Genomic DNA, 21,231 nt, shown 5'->3' on the forward strand with positions numbered 1-21,231 from the left:
AAGTTTTCACGTCAAGATTCATCAATCATTTAATGTAAATACATCAACAGTGAACAATTTCCACTGTGTTGTTTTCCAATGCATTTACATTAGAAACAATGCCAGCACCGCAAAAATAAATACACTTCTATCTGCCATAACTGGTACCAATGAATATTTGAGGTGTGTGATTTATAGAGACAACTGGACAAGAGCCTTAGAAAATTCCATGTCAAACTACATGTGATCTTTTTGAATTGCTTTGTTATAAAGAACTATTATTCAAGATTATATTAATCCCGCAAAAAAAGAATTCCAACACAAAAGTTTAAATACCAACTTTTGTCACTGAATATGATTGATCCTTGTTTCATTTGAATTTGGGTGCTCCTAATAATACACATCAGGATTTCTCCCCTTTAATGCAGAAAGATTAACTCTAACTGCAGGCACATGGAGGTACACACACATGGGCACTGGGAAGCTGAAGGTATTTTCCCACCAAACAATTTCATTTGGCAGTTTTCTTCTTCTACAAACAGAGAAACCAACAACTTAAACATTAATTTCAGGACTCACCCACATAATCAATGTCCCATGGCGCCGAGATAACATTTTTCCAGATGATGGCCAGATCCACATTCCATGTTCCAAGAGGCAGTGAGACAGGAAGGGTGGGCAGAAAAAAGAAGAAAAATTGTTTAGGAATAATTCAAAAACTGCTGGTAACTTACCCCCATACTAAGCATGATAATTAGAGTTCCCTCCTTTCCTGAAACTGCCCCACTGCCAAGATGCTGTGGATTAAGGAGAAAGTTGCTGCAGAAAAACAAGGTAGATAATTGATGAGAGAGCCAAAGGGATCTCTCATTAACATTTTCATTTAGCAGTTGCAAATAAGAGAAAACACATGCAAGCCACTTTTGAATATGTAATAGATGTTTCCAGAAAAAGACTATGAAAGAGTTGTATGAACATATAGGGACATAAAAATAATTAAAGCAAGTCTGAACTAGAATGCGGAGGGGGGCGGGGAGGACTGCTACAAGGTAAAGACTTAGCTGACTCAAAATTATAATCAGAAACCCAGTAAAATTATTTACACATCCCAACAAGCATTTGACTAAAATCATTCTGATTATACATTTTCAAAGAATATCAATTATAACCCATTTTAAACGTGCTACAGGTCAGAGCCATAGACCAGAATTTGAATTCTTCAGAGAAAGGGCCAAGGAAATAAGTTCTTCCTTTCTTTTTATAAAGACGCAGAAAAAATTTTTTACATGGCATAAAAATTCTAGCATACATTGTTTTTCAATCCTATAAGCCATGATAGTTGCTTTATTAGGGAAGAAATTTTACAGTATAAAATCACATAAAACATCGTTTCAAGTAGATGGAACTCCCCAAACTGAGCCTTCATTGAAAACAGCTCATCTGTCACAGGCTTTCCACATGAGCAGTCACCTTGGAAAACCAGGCTGTGCCAAGGTCATGCTGGAGGAATTCTGTGATCCTTGGGTATTCTGGGGCCTCCTGGGCCGCTGCCTTACACTACTAATCCATTCCATCAAAAGCTACTGTTAACTCAAAAGAACTGAAAGCAAGATCTCAAAGAGTTATTTGTACAACCGTGTTCATAGCAGTATTGTATACAACAGCCAAGAAGTGGAAGCAACCCGAAAGTACGCTGATGCATAAATGGATAAACAGAATGGGATATTTCCATGTAGTGGAATACTATTCAGCCTTTAAAAAGAATGAAATTCTGACACGTGCCACAACATGGATGAATCTTGAGGGCATCATGCTAAATAAAATAGACCAGACAGAAGACGACAAATACTGTATGATTACACTTATATGAAGTACTTAGAGTAGGGAAGTTCATAGAGACAGAAAGTAGAACGGTGGTTGCCAGGCATTGGGGGTGATGGAGAAATTGGGGGCTATTGTTCGGTGAGAAGATGAAAAGAGTTCTGGGGGTTGGTTGCACCACAACGTGAATGTGTGCAACACTACTGAACTCACACTTAAAAATGGTTAAGACGGCACATTTTAGGTGATGTGCATTTTACTACAATTCAAAACAAAAAAGCTAGTGTCAGAACGGTTCTTTGGAACCACTTGGCCACCCTGTGTAGACCTAATCTTCAAAGGAAAGAATGAATATAAGGATATAAGTCAACTCTCCATGTCAAGTGTTAAAAAGATTGCAGTTTGTAGTAGAACAAAAGCAGCCTAGCTTGCTGAAGAAATGTTTCCTGAAGAAATTTGGTCTTCCTCCCAGCAGATGGTAGGATGAGCGTAGTTACTTAAAGGGCACTGGTTTTCTCAGGGTTATGGTAGAAATCATGGCAGATAGGCCTGCAAAGACCAGAGATGAGCCAGCCAGTCAGCACTCAGTCCACAGCACCCTTCCTTAGCATCCAAGTCCAGGACACCTTGAAAAGAGTCCATACAAGGTCTTCCTAATGTTCTTTGGATATTTTAAAAGTTTAGTAACTTGGCTTGTGGATAGCATTTGTTTAATCTGCTCTCACTGGTCCTGGTAATGAATGGTGAATTTTCTTCTCATCATAGACATGCACACTTTAATAGTACTGACCAAAGGATCTAGTTGATCCTCTCGCATACATTAACTATTTTTGTTTGCTGAAGAATCAGAAAAGAGAATACACTGGTATCTGTGAGTCACTACAATTGAAGTAAGCTTAAATATCTGCTTTGGATCACTTTCTATCCATGATTTCTGTGTACATGGGTAGACCTCGCAATAAGGAAAGACAACTTGCACAGGGAAGGCCTTAGGGAATCAAGGAGTGGGTTTGGTCGTCCTTGAAGGAACTGGATGACGTTAAGAAAGCTACTAAACATCTCTTTCCTTGGGTGGAAGAGGAGATTAACAGTTGTATTGGTTTCCTCACAGAGTTATGGTAGAGATCAAACAAAATGATGCCTGAAAAAGACCTTTAGGAAATACAAAGCTATGTAAATTTGGGGGGGGTGCCTTTGGGATGTCCCTAATTGTTGTCTGCCTCTTGGGCAGGAATGCTCAGTTCCTTCCCAGAAGATGGGGAATATCCAAATAAGGTAGGATATGCTTTAGCCTCAACTCAATTCTTTAACCTTATTTTCTGTTATATGGCAGTCACCCTATCGACTTATCTCCAACCAAATGAAGGCCCATGAGTTTGGAGTTGTGGTTCTTAAAGTGTAGTCCAGGGTCCCCGGGAGGCCTCTAAGACTCTTACAGGAGGCTGATGAGGTTAAAATCTTTACCTAGTCATACCAAGACATTATTGGCCTTTTCACTCTCATTCTCTCAGGAGTGAACAGTAGAAGTTTCCAGAAGCTACATGATGTATATCACACCCTCAGTTTCTTATATAGAAGTAGACTTAAGAATCCACTCTCTTGTCTTAAGCCAGACATCAAATAGGTTTGCAGTGGCACTCTACCCTAAGTTTTTTTTTCATTTTTTTAAAAAGATTTATTTATTTTAGAGAGAGAGTGCCCGTGTGTGCACACATGCATACGAGGAGAGGGAGGGGCAGAGGGAGAGGGAGAGAGAGAATCTCAAGCAGACTCCCTGCTGAGCATGGAGCCCTACATGGGGCTCAGTCTCACAACCCATTAGATCATGACCTGAGCTGAAACCAATAGTCAGACGCTTAACTGACTGAGCCACCCAGGCGCCCCTACCTTAAGTTACTTTTGCTTTGGAAAATATAGTTAACTTTCATAAAAATATTTATGTTAACATGGAATGGACTAATTTTATTGTTCTTTTTAAGGACATTAAAGTAAGTATTTAAAAGTGTCTCAGTTGTTATTTCTCATGTAATACATGTCAATAGGTATAACATGCATAAATAGAAGTTCTTTGCATTCTTCAGTCATTTTAAAGAATGTACATAAGTCCTGAGATGGAACTGTTTGAGCATCTCTGTGTCCAGAGCAGACAGCAGGAGGGCAAATGATATGAGGCAGGCTGCAGAAGGATGGAGAAGTAGACCAAGGAGCAAGGAACAGACCCTAGTGGCCATGTGCAGGATTCTGGTCTTTATGTCAGAACAATGTCAGGCTATTCCATACATACTAGAGGCTGCAGTTGACGTCCCTTTCTCTGTATGGGATAGTTGTACGGAATTACTCATTTTTCAAATTACTTTGCCACCCTATGATGATTCGCTGTAAAAAATGAATTTATAAAGCCCCAGCAGAAAGCTTCATCACCCTATAACGAATCTCCAGGTTGTTTTCTGAAAGAATAACTGTTTCTCCTACATGGTCATCAGATGCAGTGTCTGTGCTGTGCTTATCATTTAAAACCAACTTTATGGTTCATCTGGAAGTGGGAAATGTTAATAGACCAGCTTACTTTTATCTCCCAGTATCGGCAGGTAACCTACATTCCAGTGGAGTGAGAATCAGGGACAGAGCTTGCATTCTGGGGATGCTGCGTGGGGCCGGGGTAGGCAGCCCTTTCTAACATGGTGAGGCCCTCCCGTGCTGCTTGCAACCCTCTCTGCTCTGCCTCATGGGCTGTTTTGTCCCTTCCCCCTCAGAAGTTGTTGCAAACTTTATCCATTGTCAAGTCCCTTCTGCATTCCGTTCACTCTTCGGAAACAACCTCACAACTCTCTTCACTGAGAAGCTACAGGCAGGACGCTATGGAGTTAATACCCATGCACAATGACTATAAAATTTATGAGTTGTAACTTTACTGTCGGGAAGATAAAAATAATTATCTTAATATGCAGTTTCCAGAAATAAATAGCAACAGAAAGTGTGATTATGATTTACAATAACAAGAAAATAACTGTAGATTAGTAAAATCAGAGAGAAAAGACAGATCTGAGCCATGTCAAGGTAAGAGGGACCATGGAATGTAGCCAGGGGACAAGGCTCGTTACAGCAAAACATTTTATCAAAGTACATTCTCCAGGGACCTCTGTTAGAACAGCATGACTGAAGGGGCAGCCTGTACCTTAAAGGAAGCAACTGATAAGGTGTTAGAACTTCCATCAAGACTGGGACAGGAAATCATCGAGACGGGGGGCGAATCTTTAAAAATGTTAGCCATCTGAGCACAAAATGCATGGGATTAAACTTTGCAGTGTATCTAATCGCAAACAAATTTTTAAAGATGCTTCTTTTTTTATTTCCTTTGTTTCTCTCTCTTTTTTCCCCCTTTTTTTCTTTTTTTGGGGGGGACTTGTGAAGAAGGAGGGAAACTATGATTTCACAGAGATAGTCTGTGTTTTTTGAATCAACTTGGTTTTTGGGTGAGTCATTCCCCCTGTGTAAGCTTTGATTTTGCTTCTCTTCACGTTACATTCTGCAGAGGTGTGGCGAAAGCCAGAAATAAAGACACTACCAGCCCTTGCAGCAGAACACTTGGCACACATGTAGGTGCTCAGTAAATGGCCGTTCTTTTTCCTTATATCTTCCCTTTTTTTTTCTTCCTATCTCAGCTGACATCCAAGGTAACTATGATGTATATGTATACACAAAGATATTTTCTAACAGACAGAAAAACAGAAAGAGAGCAAATGTATATATTGGGAAGATGGATGCCTGTAGTTAATAAATATATTAAAAATAGAATCCTGTATCCACTGACGTCTGACACTGGGTGTGGTAACTGGATAGGTGTAGATTCTATAGACTTCTTTAATGTTAATGTTTGTCTAGAATCTTTCTGAAATTTCATACACCTTTCTCTTCTTTTTTTTTAAGATTTTATTTATTTATTTGACAGAGACAGAAAGCACAAGCAGGGGGAGGGGGAGCAGCAGAGGCAGAGGGAGAAGCAGGTTCTCCGCGGAGCAGGGAGCCCGATGTGGCGCTTGATCCCAGGACCCTGGAAATCATGACCTGAGCCGAAGGTAAATAGATGCTTAACCAACTGAGCCACCCAGACACCCCATACACCCCCCTCTTCTGATGACTTTTCCTTATTCTCTTTTTGCCAAAAGACAACCTCTTTTCTGTGCTATGGAATCCTTCCCTCCATGGGTCAAATCCCCTTCTGCCTGGGATGTCCTGGTTCTGCGCCCTCTGGTTCTCCCCCAGGATCTCAACCCTTCCTTCGAGAGGTCTTCCTGGTTTTCTTTACCTGGGTTTCCTGCCTTCTCCACACCACCCTCTCCTACCCCCTGTTCTACCTGTGGCTTCTTTTTTCATTCCAGGCATGGGTAATCTCATAGGTTCTTGAGGAGGGTGATAGGCATCCTGGTCACCTGGTTGCCTTGCATAGAAATACTGTGACATAGCCCCTTCCTCACCCCATCCTCTCGTAACATCAGCTTTTATACCCATAATTCCCACACAGCCCACCCATGTGGCTCAGACCCAAGCCCACCATGTATGTGTGTACCTCTCCCTCCCTCTCTCCCTTATCACTTTCCAGCTCTCAACATTTGTCTGACCCCTGAAGCCTTACTATTCCTTCATGTCCAGGGTAAACACCACCTCCCCTGTGAAGGCTTCCCAGTCTCCCTGTCACAATTAACTGCTCCTCTTCAGTGTTTCCGCATAACTGGGGTGGCCACTTAAAAAATGTGCATAAAATGTTTTATTATGCAATCATTTCATACATAGTGTCAGCTCTGAAGCACAATAATAAAATGCATATCTGTGAACCCATCACCTATCTTAATAACAAGAATACTACCAATATCATTGCATCTACTTATTCGGTCCTCCTGCCTCCCCCCTAGGTTTTCCTAAAGAATGCTGTTAAGTTTTGCATGGTTTCAAGCCTTATAAAAGTGGTATTATATCATTCAATCTCCTGTAACTTTTTTTTTTATCAGCTGTGTTAAAGATTCATCCAGGTGGTTGGCTGGAACCTGAAGTTCATTCATTTTTGTGGCTGCATAATATCTTATTTTGTGAATATGCCATCATTTATTTATCCATATTATCTCTTGCCCATAGACATTTGTGTTGTTTTTCAATCTCTTGCTATCAGGGATATTTTTGAAACATTTCACGGTGCATATGTGTGACAATTTTTCCATGGTTTATTGAGATATTTAATGTCATATCAATTTAATATTAAATTAAATTAATATCATATTTAATGATAAGCAGGAGTTCTATGTTGGACAGTGTGCATATCTTTATAAGATAATGCATAATTATTTTTCAATACTGTTGTATCAGTTTACCCACTTTCCCCATGTATAAGATTTGACATTTTCATAAAATTCTCTTTTGAAACTCATCATTATCACACTTTGTACCATGTTTATTGGTATTTAAATACTCATCTCCCGATGATAAGATGATAAACATATTTGATTCACCTGTTTATTCCCATGGCCTACATCAGTTATTTAAAAATGCTTATAAAAATGATAAATGAATACCAAACTGAAATAAATACAACTTCTATTTGGTTTGAGTTATAAGATTTTCTGCCTTTTAATGCAAATAGCATGGAAGGATTACAGTGTTATCACTCCTTTGTGCAAAAATTATTAATTCAATCGGATTGCTTTCCTATTAGATCAGCAGAATGAAGAAAATGATAGTTTTGTTTGAGAAAGAGAGAAGGTAATAAATTTGAGGCAAGGAGAGAAGAAAGCCTGACTATAAGCATAAAAGTGTGACTCAGGATGTGGGCACTGGAAGATAAATAAGAGATTTAGGAAGGGGATCACAAACCATTTGATACTTGTCCAAAGATTTTCAACTTAGGCTTTCTATGGGGCTTCCTGCTCCAAAGTCTCACTACTGATGCTAGTAGTTCCAAAAAAAAATTTTTTTTTTATCATATAGGTTGAATATAGTTGTCTGGGCTAGTCTGGAATCTAGCCATAATTTTTAACATTTTCTCTCAGGGTAAAGAACTCAAAATTCTAAACAACTACTGATGAATACACTCTTGGAAAAATGACTCATCTGTAAAATGGGGAATACCTATGTTCAGAAAGTAGGTCTCTGCCTTTTATCACTCCAATCTTTCCACCCCTAGGGCTGAAAAGCCAGAGGCTAAAGAAAAGCATTTCCATGCTCTTAAAAACAAAATACACAACATCCATTAAACTACTCTTTGATCATTGCTTGTCTTCCGCTTTGAAAAACAACTCAGAAAAGGGGTGCCCAAACCTCCCAAAGTCTGAGAAAGGCAGGCATTCCTTATGGGGGGAGATGTAAGAAGTTTAAAAGAAGACCACTGGCTCAAAAAAGAGGAAGACTATGTCAGCAACATTGCTCAACCTGTGTCTAAAGGGCACAAGACACTCCTGCAACCCCCCACATGATTACAGTTGAAAATAAAAGGCTTCAAAACATTCAGAGGTCATTGACCTGGTCCTGCCCGCATCTCTGATGCTGGCTTTCACATCACGTGCAAACTGATTCTTTAGTAGGTCAATGCCTAAAAACAAATTCCTGAATTCAGCGTGTCTCTTTGCGAATAGAGAGGAGTCAACAAAAAATGGGTAAGAACTACACCATAAATCTCAAGCAAGTAACCCCGCATGGACAAATTCAGCTTGTCTCTACAACAACAAAACCATCCAACCATCAAAAAGAGAATGCATCTGGTACAGAACTCGGTGTTTTCAGCCCAGGTAGAAGGCATATGCCCACAGCACTCTGTTTGGTGTTTAAAGGGATAACCAATGCTTCCTGAAGTTACAGGGAGAAGTTTAATAGAGACAGAAGTCTTTAAAATATTACTCTGATTAACTCTGACACTTAAACTGTTTTCAAAAATCCACAAACAGATGTGTTTTAATTTCCATCCTAGTTCACAACGCTAAGCCACTAAACACCTACTATGTCAAAAAATCTGGCTCTTGGCTATTAAGAGAGTTTGGGGTTTTGTGGGGCGGGGCGGGGAGGGGTGCTAGGATGATGTTCAGGGGCAATGGGTAGAAAAAGAGGAAGAGCACATTTATCTGACTCTGATTAATTTTCTGTGAACACAACACAACCTGCCCTCTCGAGCCCATGGTACTCGGCATTCACTTTCATCCACATCCGGCACAGTGAAGTGTAACGTGAGGAAATGATGCTTTTCCCTTTTTCATTTTTAAATTCTCAACTCTTTTCCTCAATCTTGCTGAAATTATACTTTTGGTCAAAGCGATAATTTTAGGGGTCAATCACTTCTTTTCAAGTCAACTCATTTCCAAGTAGTAAGTTACTTGCATTTCCATGGAGAGCTACTGGTCGTTCAGTCCAGCTGTTCTTTGTAGGATCATGTAAGCAGCTCACAGTGAAAGCCATTCGCTACATTCCAGCCCTTCCTGGTGGACTTTTATCTTCCACTAGGCAAACAGCTAGTCAGATATAACCGACACTCCCTTTCCCTATGCCAAATGGAGGCCAGGAGGAAGCATTATGAAAGATGGGCTATACATTAGCCCGTATTTATGTTATCAATAGATTTTAATGGAAACTACACAGAGAAAGCATCTTGTTAGGTTTTGTAAAGATGACTCAGAGTAACTTTATTTTTTTTTTAATTTTATTTATTTATTATGTATTTATGTATGTATGTATGTATGTATGTATTTAAAAACCACCTGCCCTTCCCCTCCTGTGCCTGGAGTTGACCCCCAGCCCCTGGAGCGTTTCCCCTCAAGAGGCTCTACCTCTTCTGCACGTGCTCTGTCTGCTAATAGCCAGCAATCTGAAAAATGCTGTCAAGCAAACAGCAGAGGAGAAAAAACCAGAAGGAGGGTTTGATCCTGTGGCTGATTCCTTGGCCACTGCTGCTCCCCACAGCCCTCTCGAGTACCCAAATTACAGGCCCTGCACCCTTCATCCCACCTTGCACTCTTTGGCCTCCTGTTTCCAACCCTGGGATTTTTCTGACAGAGTGGGACAAAGACCTACCCAGAATATCTTTAAAATCACCCAAATTGGTGAGGAGAGGTAAAGAAGAGGAAAAGAGGAAAATAAAATGAAATTCTAGGTAATGTGGTCAAACAGGGAAAATGCTGAGCCAGTTCAGAAAAAACAGGTTAACTGTCATCAGGCTAATATTATCAATTATCTAGAGAATTAAAATTATATTACTTGTGCTAATAATAATGAACCATTCTCGTTAAAGAATTCTGTAGGATGTTTATACAGCAAAGCGCTCTTTTCATTTCCTTGTGTCAAATTGTGTTTCAATAACACTGACCTGTAAGAACTATCATGGTGCTTATGCAGGTTTATCAGGTTTGTGTTATTAGGTTTAAAAAACAAAAGGTTTTTAATCTATCCTGATGCTTTAGGATTGTAGATTTGAAAGCTGAAGCAGCTGTAACTCCATCATAAAGATGAGTAAACTGTCATCCAGGGAAATTAAGTGACAATGAACCTACAATCTGGAAAATTATACCAGTGCTTATTTTTCCTGAAACACATTTGGTTATCCCCTAACCGTATTCTAGGGAGAGCAAAGCTACACTGAAGACAAAATAGGACACCACAGGGTGGCTCAGTCAGTTGAGCGTTCAACTGTTGATTTTGGCTCAGGTCCTGATCTCAGGGTCATGAGATTGAGCGCCACATTGAGCCCTGCGCATAGGGCTCTGCACTGAGCTTGAAGCCTGCTTAAGATTCTCTCTCTCTCTCTCGCCCTCTGCCCCTCCCCAACGTGTGCATGCTCTCTCTCTAAATAAAAAATAATAATAATAAATGATTAAAGAAAATGAGACAAAATAAAACATGAAGTAACCTGAAACATAAGAGTATAATCATATGTGAGGCGCCTGGGTGTCTCAGTCAGTTAAACATCTGCCTTCGGCTCAGGTCGTGATCTCGGGCTCCTGGGATCGAGCCTCCCATCTGGCTCCCTGCTCAGTGGGGAGTCTGAGTCTCCCTCTCCCTCTCTACCTCCCCCACCCCTGCTCATGCTCTCTTTCTCTCTCAAATAAATAAATAAAATCTTAAAAAAAGAGAGTATATTCATATGTTAAAAGTACAGGACATAAAACAAAAAACAAAACAAGACATCATGATACTTTTTTACTTAGAAGGTCTGACAACTGGGTCACACATACAGCATTACTCATTGTTGCATTACCTAATTCATTTTCATCTTTAATATGTTTTTCAAATAGCTAAGAATAGCACAAACTACTCATCCTTTATAAATACAATGCAGATGATGTTGTAACACGATAATATTACCTGGGATTCATAAATTTGGTGACAGAAAAGTATCTAAGTCATACAACCTTTTAAAAAATAGCATCTTTTGTTTTTCCAGTATCTAACCATAAGAGGAAAAGTGAAGTCTCCTGAGAAAGGACCCAGGTCAAGGGAGGAAAGAATCAAGGTACAAACCTTGGTCTAAGATCAGTGTGGTTGCACTGGTAGATGAAAAGCCTCCCAGCTGCCCATCTAACTTCCCGTCCTCTTGTGCCATTAAACTTTGTCCACTCGCAGCCATGGTAATCTTTTTATGTCTAACCTCCTCATATCCCTCTTCTGCATAAAATCCCTCCTTGCTTCCCCAATGCCTATCTGATAAATTCCAAAATTTCATATGCTTACAAGTTGGGTATACTTGTGCAAGCACTTACCATGCACCCAGCATTTTATATGAAAACACAGAAGTGGTAACAGACTTGGAGTATGATACAGAGTATGTCTTGTGCCATCCTCCATCCAAGCACCCAGATGCTTGTGTCTGAGTCCCGGGTGAAAGAGCTACTTGTCTGCAATCACAAAATCCACTATGTGGCATCATTGTGTGGTGGTGTCCCTAAGGCGAGAGGTGAATCCTGGACCTCATGGGGCCAAAGGGTAACAGTGCCTTAAGCAGTGACCCACAACCTGCACCCAGTCCAGACTTGAGGAAGGCCAAGGCACACATCACTCACTGGCAGTCCTGGTGACTCCATATTAGGTTCGGGCCACAGCGAGTTTAGCAGCATCCATTGGTGCCTTTGGGATCTTTGATGTTCAATGTCAGTATGGTGGCCGGAATAAGAGCAAGTAAAAAGGGTGCCTGGGTGGCTCAGTCGGGTAAGTGGCTGCCCTCGGCTCAGGTCATGATCACGGGATCTTAGGATCCAGCCCTGCATTGGGCTCCCTGCTCAGCAAGAAGTCTATTTCTCCCTCTCCCTCTGTACCTCACCTCATGCTCTCTCTCTCTCTCTCTCTCTCAAATAAATAAAATCATTAAAAAAAAAAGCAAATAAAAATAGTAGGGTTCAGGCTGCAGAGAGAAGGCTTGGTTTTGCAAGCAGGGGATTCCCAAGGGTTTCTAAAGGCCGGTCAGGAGAAATTTGACTATGTTTAGAATTACCATTGATGCAGGCGGTAACAAAGTCAAAGAAATAGAGTTGTGCTACAGTTATTAAGCCGTTTGGCCTTGGCAACATGGGTTACTCTTGTATCCACTATAAATTAAAGTGCTCTTAAAAAAAATCAGATCAGCTCTGTCCATTTGAAAAAAATGAAGTACAGCAGTTTTACCTAATTATCTTGGTAATTAAATGAGCAATGTAGATGACTTCAAGATCAAGGGGCCTAAATGAATTTGCCACAGATTATTTTAGTGTAGACAGAGATAAATGTCCCTGATACTCACTATTTTTCCAACATGAGTGATGCAGCTACAGAAGGGTAGCCTAACAAAATAATAATTTCTATTTGATTTTGAAATGCAGAAACATTTTGCAGTAGGATTATCAGGTTTATCTTCCTAATTGCATGTTGCTTTGGTTGCTATCAAAAAAACAAAAAACAAAAACTGAAAACCCAACAACTTGAAAAGTGGCAAAGAGAAAATTGCATTTAAATATCCTCAGGGTTAAGGTTTATTTTTTTAAATGATTAAAAAATAAGTGAACATAGTCAGGACCAAAAGCGTGAGACATAAATATTGACAGTAAAAGTCAACTGGTTAAATATAAATTTTCACACTGAATTAAGTGTTAAGAAATATGCATCATATGATACAAAGGGATGGGTGTATTTGTTTGAGCACTTACTATGTGCCAGACATTCTGTAAATATTATTTCCACTTTTTATAACAACGCTGCTAGGGAAGTATTACTAAACTCATTTTGCAGAAGAAGAAACTAAGGCTCAGAAAACTTAGGTGATTTGTCCCCAGACTCTCAGCGAGAACCCACTGGCAGTTGGATGATTGTGGCAGTGTGACTGCCTCCTACTTGCTCCCAAATCCTTATCTCAGGGTCTGTTTCCAAGAGAATCCAGACTAAAATAACACAGACACCAACGTGTGTGTACGGGTGGGGAACAGAAGCTTAGCTCAGAGGAACGCAAAGGTAGGTGAAGGCAGGGAGAACACTCTCCCAAAATGACAATCTTTCAACAATTTTTTAAGGATCCAGGTTAAAAATCATTGTTACAACTGAGATGAAAGGGAATTTGTGAAATTGGCATGAAAGCAAAACACTGAGACATAGAAAAGAAATAGGCAAAAGGTGGCACGTTTTATTTGCAGCTACCCACATATGAACATTTTCCTCTTTGCTCCAAAAGATACTTCCCTTAGACTCCTTACATGTTGGGATGGGTACTGAACATAATAGCAGGCCACTGCGCTCATTGTGTATCTATCATCATGTTTGTTCTGCTCTTTAGGGTTTTAAATATTCTCATGTTGTATAGGTATTTTTATTTACAATGTGAATTAAAAAGGGCGCCAGCATCCAAAGAAACAACTATTTTAGGTGGAATGCAAATATATCTTATTCTCTTTTACATCAGACCTCTAGCTTATCCAAGTGGTCTTTGCCCACATGGACTCCTGGTTTGATGATTTAGCTCTGCAGAATTTTGTGGCTATTGGGGGAGAGAAATAAGTTCTCTAGGAAAAGGTGAATATGAGTCTCTGGTTAAATATTTGCTTGTATTTGAATTTGTTCTCGTGAATCTTCCACAATGTACTTTTATATTGAAAAGGTTACAGAGATGGAGAGATTTGCAGATTTTTAAAAAAACTATCAGGCTAGTAATGAAAATATTGTGTCTCACTTTATGATGTTATTCAGTTTTTTTATCCTCTGTGGAATGTAGAGATAATAATTCTCTATTATGTCCATTTCCCAGTGAGGAAGCTGCGGTGGAGAAAGGCTGAACAAGCTGTCAGGGGAGCTGGGTTTGGAAAACTGTCCTGATAGGACTCGCATGTGTGTGGCCAAATGTTTTCACATAGTGGATGACCAATGTCTTTTCCAGTTTGAAACATATTTACGTAAACTTTATAAACATGATGTGTCAAAATCTATATAACATAGACCCAACAGCTCTTGTTCACTTAGATCCATCTAATTTCGCATTTTCCAGAAGAGATCTGAGTATATAATTCTAACATCCTAATAAAGTGTGTAATTCCCAACTATTCAAAACCTTGGTACCTGATCATGCCCGGTTTTGTTCTACTGGCTCATTCCTCATGGGCAACGGGTACTTTATAACTACTTGATGAGGCGGGATTTATACTCTCAAGTTTGAAGGTTGTATATTTAAGACTGTTTGGAAGCATTTCCATTCCTGGAATACAGAAGCTGGCAAGCTTTTTACAATAATTTGTTTCTCCACCTGTCCTCAAACATGTCGTATACACAAGAGGAATGGCTGTCTTTTCATTCTTCTGGATCAGAAACATTGGAACAACTACCCATGCTAATTAACAAGGCATGATTATAGTTTGTGAATCAAGGTGCCATGATAGGAATCAGATGAAAAGCTTCCTACAAGAGATTCTAGATCAGACAAACTCAGGAGCCCAGAACCAAGAATTCTCGCACATATTTCTGGATGCTTCAGCACTTGAGGGGCGTCTTGCCCAGCAAGCCTCATTTTTCTTTCAGCCCAATTACTACGGGCTTGGCTCTCCACATGCAAGTCTGCTTTGTCTCATCATTTTCTCACCTCTACTATGAAGAATATTAAGAATTATATGAATCCTTCCAGCTACCAAGGCTTAAATTATTTGTGTAATTAAACAAAAATGAGGTAGAGGGTGGTTCGTGAAGTTTCCAGATAACTGCTTCTTTCCTACATCACCTATAAAAGCCAGCTCAAGGGTTGGGTACTTGCTATACTGCCTTGACTTGGGTTTAGAACATCTTTCCCCTGTCTCTGCCCTTCTCAGGAATCCCTATGTGATGGTTCACTCAGTGAAAAGTTACAGAGCCCCCACTTTGGGCACCCCTTAGCGGTGAATACAAAGATGAATAAGTTCTCAATCAATAGGAATGCACTGGAGAAGAAATATATGGGATAAGCAAAAGAGCTACAGAAGGAAAGGTGAGGCAGAGAGACCTTCTGAGCATGACCAAGAAAACTTCCTGAGGAAGGTGATCTTTGAGCTGGGTCTTGAAACACTGGTAGGATTTCAAGGTCTAGGGTGAGGAGGGGCATTTTAGTTGAAGGAATTGGGTGAGCAAAAAACACAAAAATAAAATCTATAGATGCATCAGAAATGGTGACAGGTGTTATGGGTTTCCTGTTGGAGCCAGTGGGATATAACACTGAACGTGTAAAGTGAGGAGAGAGAACCAGGGGTTCTGAATGCAGATCTAAAGGTTTTAGGAAATAGGAAAGACCTGAGGTTTGGAGCTGGGGAGTGATATAATCAAAGCTGTACTATGAAAGGATTGAAGTGCATGCAGAAGTTAGGGGAAGTGGGAGGTCCAAGGGAGGAGGGCTAGGCTGATTAGCACAATGGTCCAAAGAGCAGGAGGTGGCAAGGGCCTGGGACAGAATGGGTAGCAATCTGAAGGGTGGGAAGTGACAGTAGAAGCCACCACAACACGGTCTCTGACATCCATGATGTGTGTCTGTGGGGGAGCAATGTGAGTAAAGGAAAGCATAAACAAATGGAGACCCAGCCCCCCCGCCTCCCGCCCCGGGTGACTCAGGATATGTTGCCCCAAGATAAGGGAGGAAAGTATGAAACAGATGGATGAGTTTTAGACATCTTGAGATTAAGGTGACCATGGAACAGCTGGGTAGATATCCACTTGGCAGGTAGAAATGCAAGACTAGATTTCTAACGGATGCTGAAAAGTTAAGATCTGGTAATACTCCATTCAATCAACCTCCACTCCTACTTCTAGAAAACAGAAGCTTGGTGCCAGGGCAGCTAACCTAAAAGCCAGTCTGCATGCTAAGAGTTTACCTGTTCCTGATTTCTCCCCAGGAAGCATTCCCATCCCTATTTTACTAGTGGGGATGTTGCAGCTCAGAGACTTTACATAAGATGGAGTCAGCAGTGAAGTGGCCAAGTTTTGATTGGCATCCTTGTCTGCACGTTTCACATCCACACTAAGAAAGGATAGCTCTTACCCTCCTTTTATTTCAGGGCTCCCAATATAAGTACTACATGCATTCCTTTGTCCATTAATATCTATTCTCCTCTTCTGATCTTCATTCATTCTACTTGACTCAAATCTCTCCTGTTCAGCCCCAATTATATTCAGTGCCATTCCCTATCCCATCACTGCTCTTAACCTAGTTAGCTGCTCACTTGCTCATTATAGAGGATTCCAAGATAGTATAATTTCAGCTCCTATGTTCATGAATTCTGTCCACAATCCCACCAGGGTACGATCCTTTGGTAAGCTTTGGGCTATGTGACCCACAGCACTTTAGAACACATGCTGGGCATCTAGCACAACTGCTTTTTCTAATGGGACATGTCATCATGGCACCAAATACTCCCAAACAAAAGCCTCACATGCTACTCAACTAAAAAGAAATAATTTTCTTCTCTTCAGCAATTTGGTGGCTACCCTTGATTTCTATATTGCAATTTCTTTGACTCTCTGGCAAAATGACAAGTCATAAACTTTCTAACAGCTATCTATATTTCTCCATCTTTACTATGGAGATCATGCTAAAGTGGCTTTTCAATTTCTAGCCTCTAGCTCTCCATTGATTAATCATGTGATTAATTGGTTACCTAATTGTGATTCTTGGTTAACTAGTTCTGAATCAGAAAATTCTACGCTCCATGTGCTAGGTCTCACACTTTCTTCCCAGTACCTCTGATAACCCTGAAGTCATAAATGAATTCTCACAGTGTGGCAGGTGAAAATTCTTCTTCTTCTTCCAGATGAGGAAGTGGCTGCCCAGAGTGGACTGTGACTCATTCGGCTCCCTGGATCTTTTTAATGAACCATTCACAGCCAACTGCCCTGGCCTCAAGAAGAGAAGAAACAGAGAGACATACAGACTTCTTAAATAAGAATGGTGGGCATGTGGGAGAGATGGAACTGGAAGGAATGAGTAGCTAGGCAGGGTGACCTTCAGGGAACTTGCTATTGGTCTGTTTATATATAGTCCTGGGGGAGAACTTCTCCTTCAAATCCAAACCACAGGACCCTTCTTTAATGAAGTTTCTTTTGCTGTTGCTGCTCAAAGCTGGGGCTCACTTTGCCAAGACCTCTTACCTTTCTCACCTGCCTATACAATAGCAACAAAATCCATGTTTTCTTTTTGGCCCACTAAATAGAATATGTAGGCAGAGGCCATGTTATGTTCGCCTGTGTGATCCTAACATTCAAATAATGAATGTATCTAAAATAGATAGAATACTTGTTAAAGTAGTGAGATACCTGTTTCTAGAGGTATTCAACCAGACTAGTATGGAGGAACTTTGGCCACGCAGCTGTCATTCTGTTATTTCTAAGTTTCCTATATTTTAAGGGCATTCTTATTCAAAGAGATTGCACCAATCCCAAATAGTTTAAAAACAGATGTGACTAAACAATGCATACTAGTCCTCAAGTGACTATTACAATTAGTTTAATATTCTGATTTTAATAATGATTGATCCTAGAAATTATTAAATGTCTTCAGGCCATTGTTTTTAATTACAAGCACCAGTCTATAAATGCTAATTGAACACCTACTATATGCCAGACCCCATGGATAAAAGGATGTGAAACACAGAGCCTGCCCTCAATAATTTACATTCTAGTGAGGGGGAGGTCTCCATTACTGGGACTGAGGGGTCACAATCTAGTTATATAATTTCATGTTGTACCTCTGCTCCTCAGAACAGAGAATGTTTTCCAGGGGTTACTATGGGTTCTAAGAAGCCTATGTAAAGTCCTCTTTGGAAACTTATGTTAGGAGAGAGGATCTTTAACCTCTGATGTCACTCAAGTCTCTACTGTAATTAATCCAGCTGGGAAATGCCTATGGCAGAAAAAGGAAGGGGAAGAAGGAGGCCTGCAAGGTCACTTCAAAACCAACCTGAACTTGAAGCTTCCTTGCTATAAATTAAGTGTAGACATATATACACCTTCACCCTCACCCCCACCTCCACTCCCACCTCCACACACAGCATAATCCCGGCGGTAGGAAGGTCAAACCTTGCTGGGCCCCTTAGTAACTGTCATTTGGAGAAATGCAATATAGGGGCCTCCACTTAGACCCTGTTCTACCAGATTAGAGTCTGTTTCTAATCAAATGGAATTTAGGTTTAAACCGGAATTAGATTTGGGATTTACAGTCATTTCGACTTTCATTCATTTCGTGGATTCCAGTCCTCCTCTCTCGGCCTAGTTTTAATCCAATGCACTTCGGAAGGAATTACACAGGAGCCTGGGGGCGGGGTGGGGGGCTCTAACGCCTGAGCCCCTCCGAAAACCTCCCGACTGGGTCAGTCTTGACTTGCCTAGGGATCTTTGGTGCTCCCCGCCACCCTACAAGCGACTGCACTATCCGCGGGATCCCGGCGTTTCCCTTTCTCGCGTTTATTGGACGCCGCCCCTCTCTCCCGAGAGGATTTCGCCATCAGCACCCCAGGCTTTCCCCGCGCAAAGGCAGAATGAAAAGCGAAAGCCGTGGCAGGCGGGCCGAGGAGGCGGCCGAACGTGCCGCGTGCCTGGTGCTCCTGGATCCGCAGTGGCCGCGAGAGCTGTCACGGCACAGTGAGGACTCCGTCCTCAACTTTCAGCTCAAGTCGGGTACACCGGAGGCCGCCGCAGCCCCGCCGCGCCCTCCCCTGCCGGCCCAGAGCCCTCTGGCTCCGCGGCCCAGTGGCGCCCCCCCGCCCGCAGCGGGTCCCCGGCCACCCCACCTCCCGCGCAGCGCGCCTCCAGCTGGCCCGCCGGCCTAGCTCCCCAGCCTCGGAGCAAAACGCGCCCCAGGGAGTTCGGCTGCTCAGCAGCCCCAACTTCGGCTTCCCAAGTGACACGACGCCCTCCCTCCCTCGAGCGCCGCCAGCCTCCGCCAGCCTCCACCCGAGGTCCTTACAGTCCAGCAGCGGGAAAATGAAATGCCCTGCAAGGGGCGCTCCCCCGGATTTTGAAAAACCGCTTCATTCGCCCCGAGAGCGCCTTGATCCTCCACCCTCAACCTCTTGCCAGATGATTTTCACCCTGGGACGCGCCCAGGTGGAGGGGCCTGGGAACTGGGGCGGGAGCAAAGGAGGCAGCAGCGCTGAGTTGCTGGGATGCAGCTGCGCGCCTCTCGCGGCGAGGGGCTGAGGGCCCCCGGCTAGACTGAGCAGGGGGAGCGGGCCCCTCCTGCGCCTCTGCCTCGCGGAGGATCGCACACGCTTACCCTCATACACACACACACACGCACGCACTGCCGCCAGCACCCTCACCCCGCGAGCCCGGACACGGAGGTCGGAGCCATTGGTCACTTTAAGGCAGGGGCTGAAACGCCCAGATAGAGGCAGAGGCTCTCCCCTCTCCTCCAAGCTTTCACCATCCTAGGAACTCCCCTCCACCGCCACCACAAGCACCCCCAATTTCCCAGAGCAAGAAAGGTCTGGTTTCTGAGATTCCGCTCCCTGAGCTAGCGGTTCAAGCTGCAGGGGGGCGGGGAGGGATAGAGGGAGCACTGGAAAGCGAGCCCGCGCTCACCTCCGCCCTCCGCGCGGAGAACTGGCCAGCCCCACTCGCCTCTGGAGCACAACTAGGCGCCCAAGGCCGGACAGTCGGACCCCGGGGCGCTCCAACTCCGGCGACGGCAGGGAGCGTAGCGACAGCAGCAGCCACTTCGCGCGTTGGCAAAGGCACGGAATCTCCGAATAGGCTGAACCGCGGGCGCGGAGGGGTGGAGGCGCGAAGGGCGGAGGAGGAGTTGCCGGGGCCGAGAGGGATGACGTCCTCCAGCGCCTCAGGCTCGCAGGGACTGAAGATTCCTGCTCTCGCCTGGCCCAACGCGCTCTCTCCAGGGCTTCGCAGAGGCGCCGCGCCCGGCTCGGCTGCGGCTCCCGAACTGCGCGCGTGGGGGCGATCCCGGCCAGCTTGAACCAGGGGTGCAAGCCCTCTGGCCCTCTCAGAGCACCTCGCCGCCTGTTCCTCTCCTTGGGGTGCCCGCCCGAGAGTCCCTGCAGATCTAGGCGGGCCCGGGGAAGGCAGCCCCCCGGCCGGGCCAGCCTCACCCCTTCCCCGCTTTCTCCCTCATCGACCTCGAGCCAAGGGCAGGCGCCCGCGCCCCGGCCCCTGCCCCCTGGGCGAGCCGGTGTCCCGGCCTTCGTACGGCTGCGAAGAGGGATGGGGCACCGGAAAGGAGGAGCGCTCACCTGGGTCACCCGAAGCCTTCCTCTCCAGCCCCTCCAGGAACCTGCCCGCAGCCTCCAGGCACAACCTTCCTCGAAGAAAAAAAGTAGCGCAAGGGCAGAAGAGAGGTAGTGCGGCTCACAGGTCCCTGCGCAGCGGCTTTTTCCTTCGGAATCTCACGGGTCCGGTCTCGGGTTCGGCGGCGGGAAAGGGCTGTCGGAGGCTGGAAGGGGCCGCCAGACCCGGGCTCCTCCCGCAGCGGCCGCGGCCGCACCGCCAAGTTGCCACCTGCAGCGCGCGTCCGGCGCCTGTGACAGCCCGTGCCACTCGGCCCGCTCCGGCCGGCCCTCCCCGCCCGCTGGTTGGCTGCGCCCCGCTCCTGGGCGGTCCCGGCGCTCGGCTCCGCCCCGCTCCCCGCCGCCGCGCGGCCAGTTCGCTGAGTGGGTCTCCTTCCAGGCCTAACCGGGCTTTAGAGCCAGCGAGTTTGGGGAGCTGCTCAGGCTTTGCAAGCAGGGGAAGAATCCGTCACACGAACGAACACACACACACAATTTTGTGTAGGTTGCGTATTGGAGGAAAGAGAGAAGATAAGAGAAATGCCCTTTGTGTGCCTTAAGGGGACCTGGTTACTTGGTGGTTTGTTTTTTGGTTTTGGTTTTTGCTGGTATGAAATTTGTGCAATCTCCGAAAAGAGTTAACCTCATAGCGGCAATCAGTGTGCGGGGATGTGAGCTAGAAAGTGGCTTGGGGATTGTTTTCGCATAAGCTTTACACAAA

General features: G+C 43.7%; 1 long non-coding RNA gene across 1 annotated transcript in view; it reads right to left on the reverse strand.

Moving 5' to 3' along the window:
- LOC145716797 (uncharacterized) overlaps positions 1 to 18,952 on the reverse strand; it is a 31,388-nt gene extending 12,436 nt beyond the window's left edge. The window contains exon 1 of the long non-coding RNA XR_014139700.1: positions 559 to 18,952. This is a non-coding gene — a long non-coding RNA (uncharacterized LOC145716797). The remainder of the gene's footprint in view (positions 1 to 558) is intronic.
- Between the last annotated feature and the right edge of the window lie 2,279 nt (positions 18,953 to 21,231).

Source organism: Leptonychotes weddellii, chromosome 13, assembly GCF_054177405.1.
Source record: "Leptonychotes weddellii isolate Sample4059 chromosome 13, ASM5417740v2, whole genome shotgun sequence".
Lineage (NCBI taxonomy): Eukaryota > Metazoa > Chordata > Mammalia > Carnivora > Phocidae > Leptonychotes > Leptonychotes weddellii.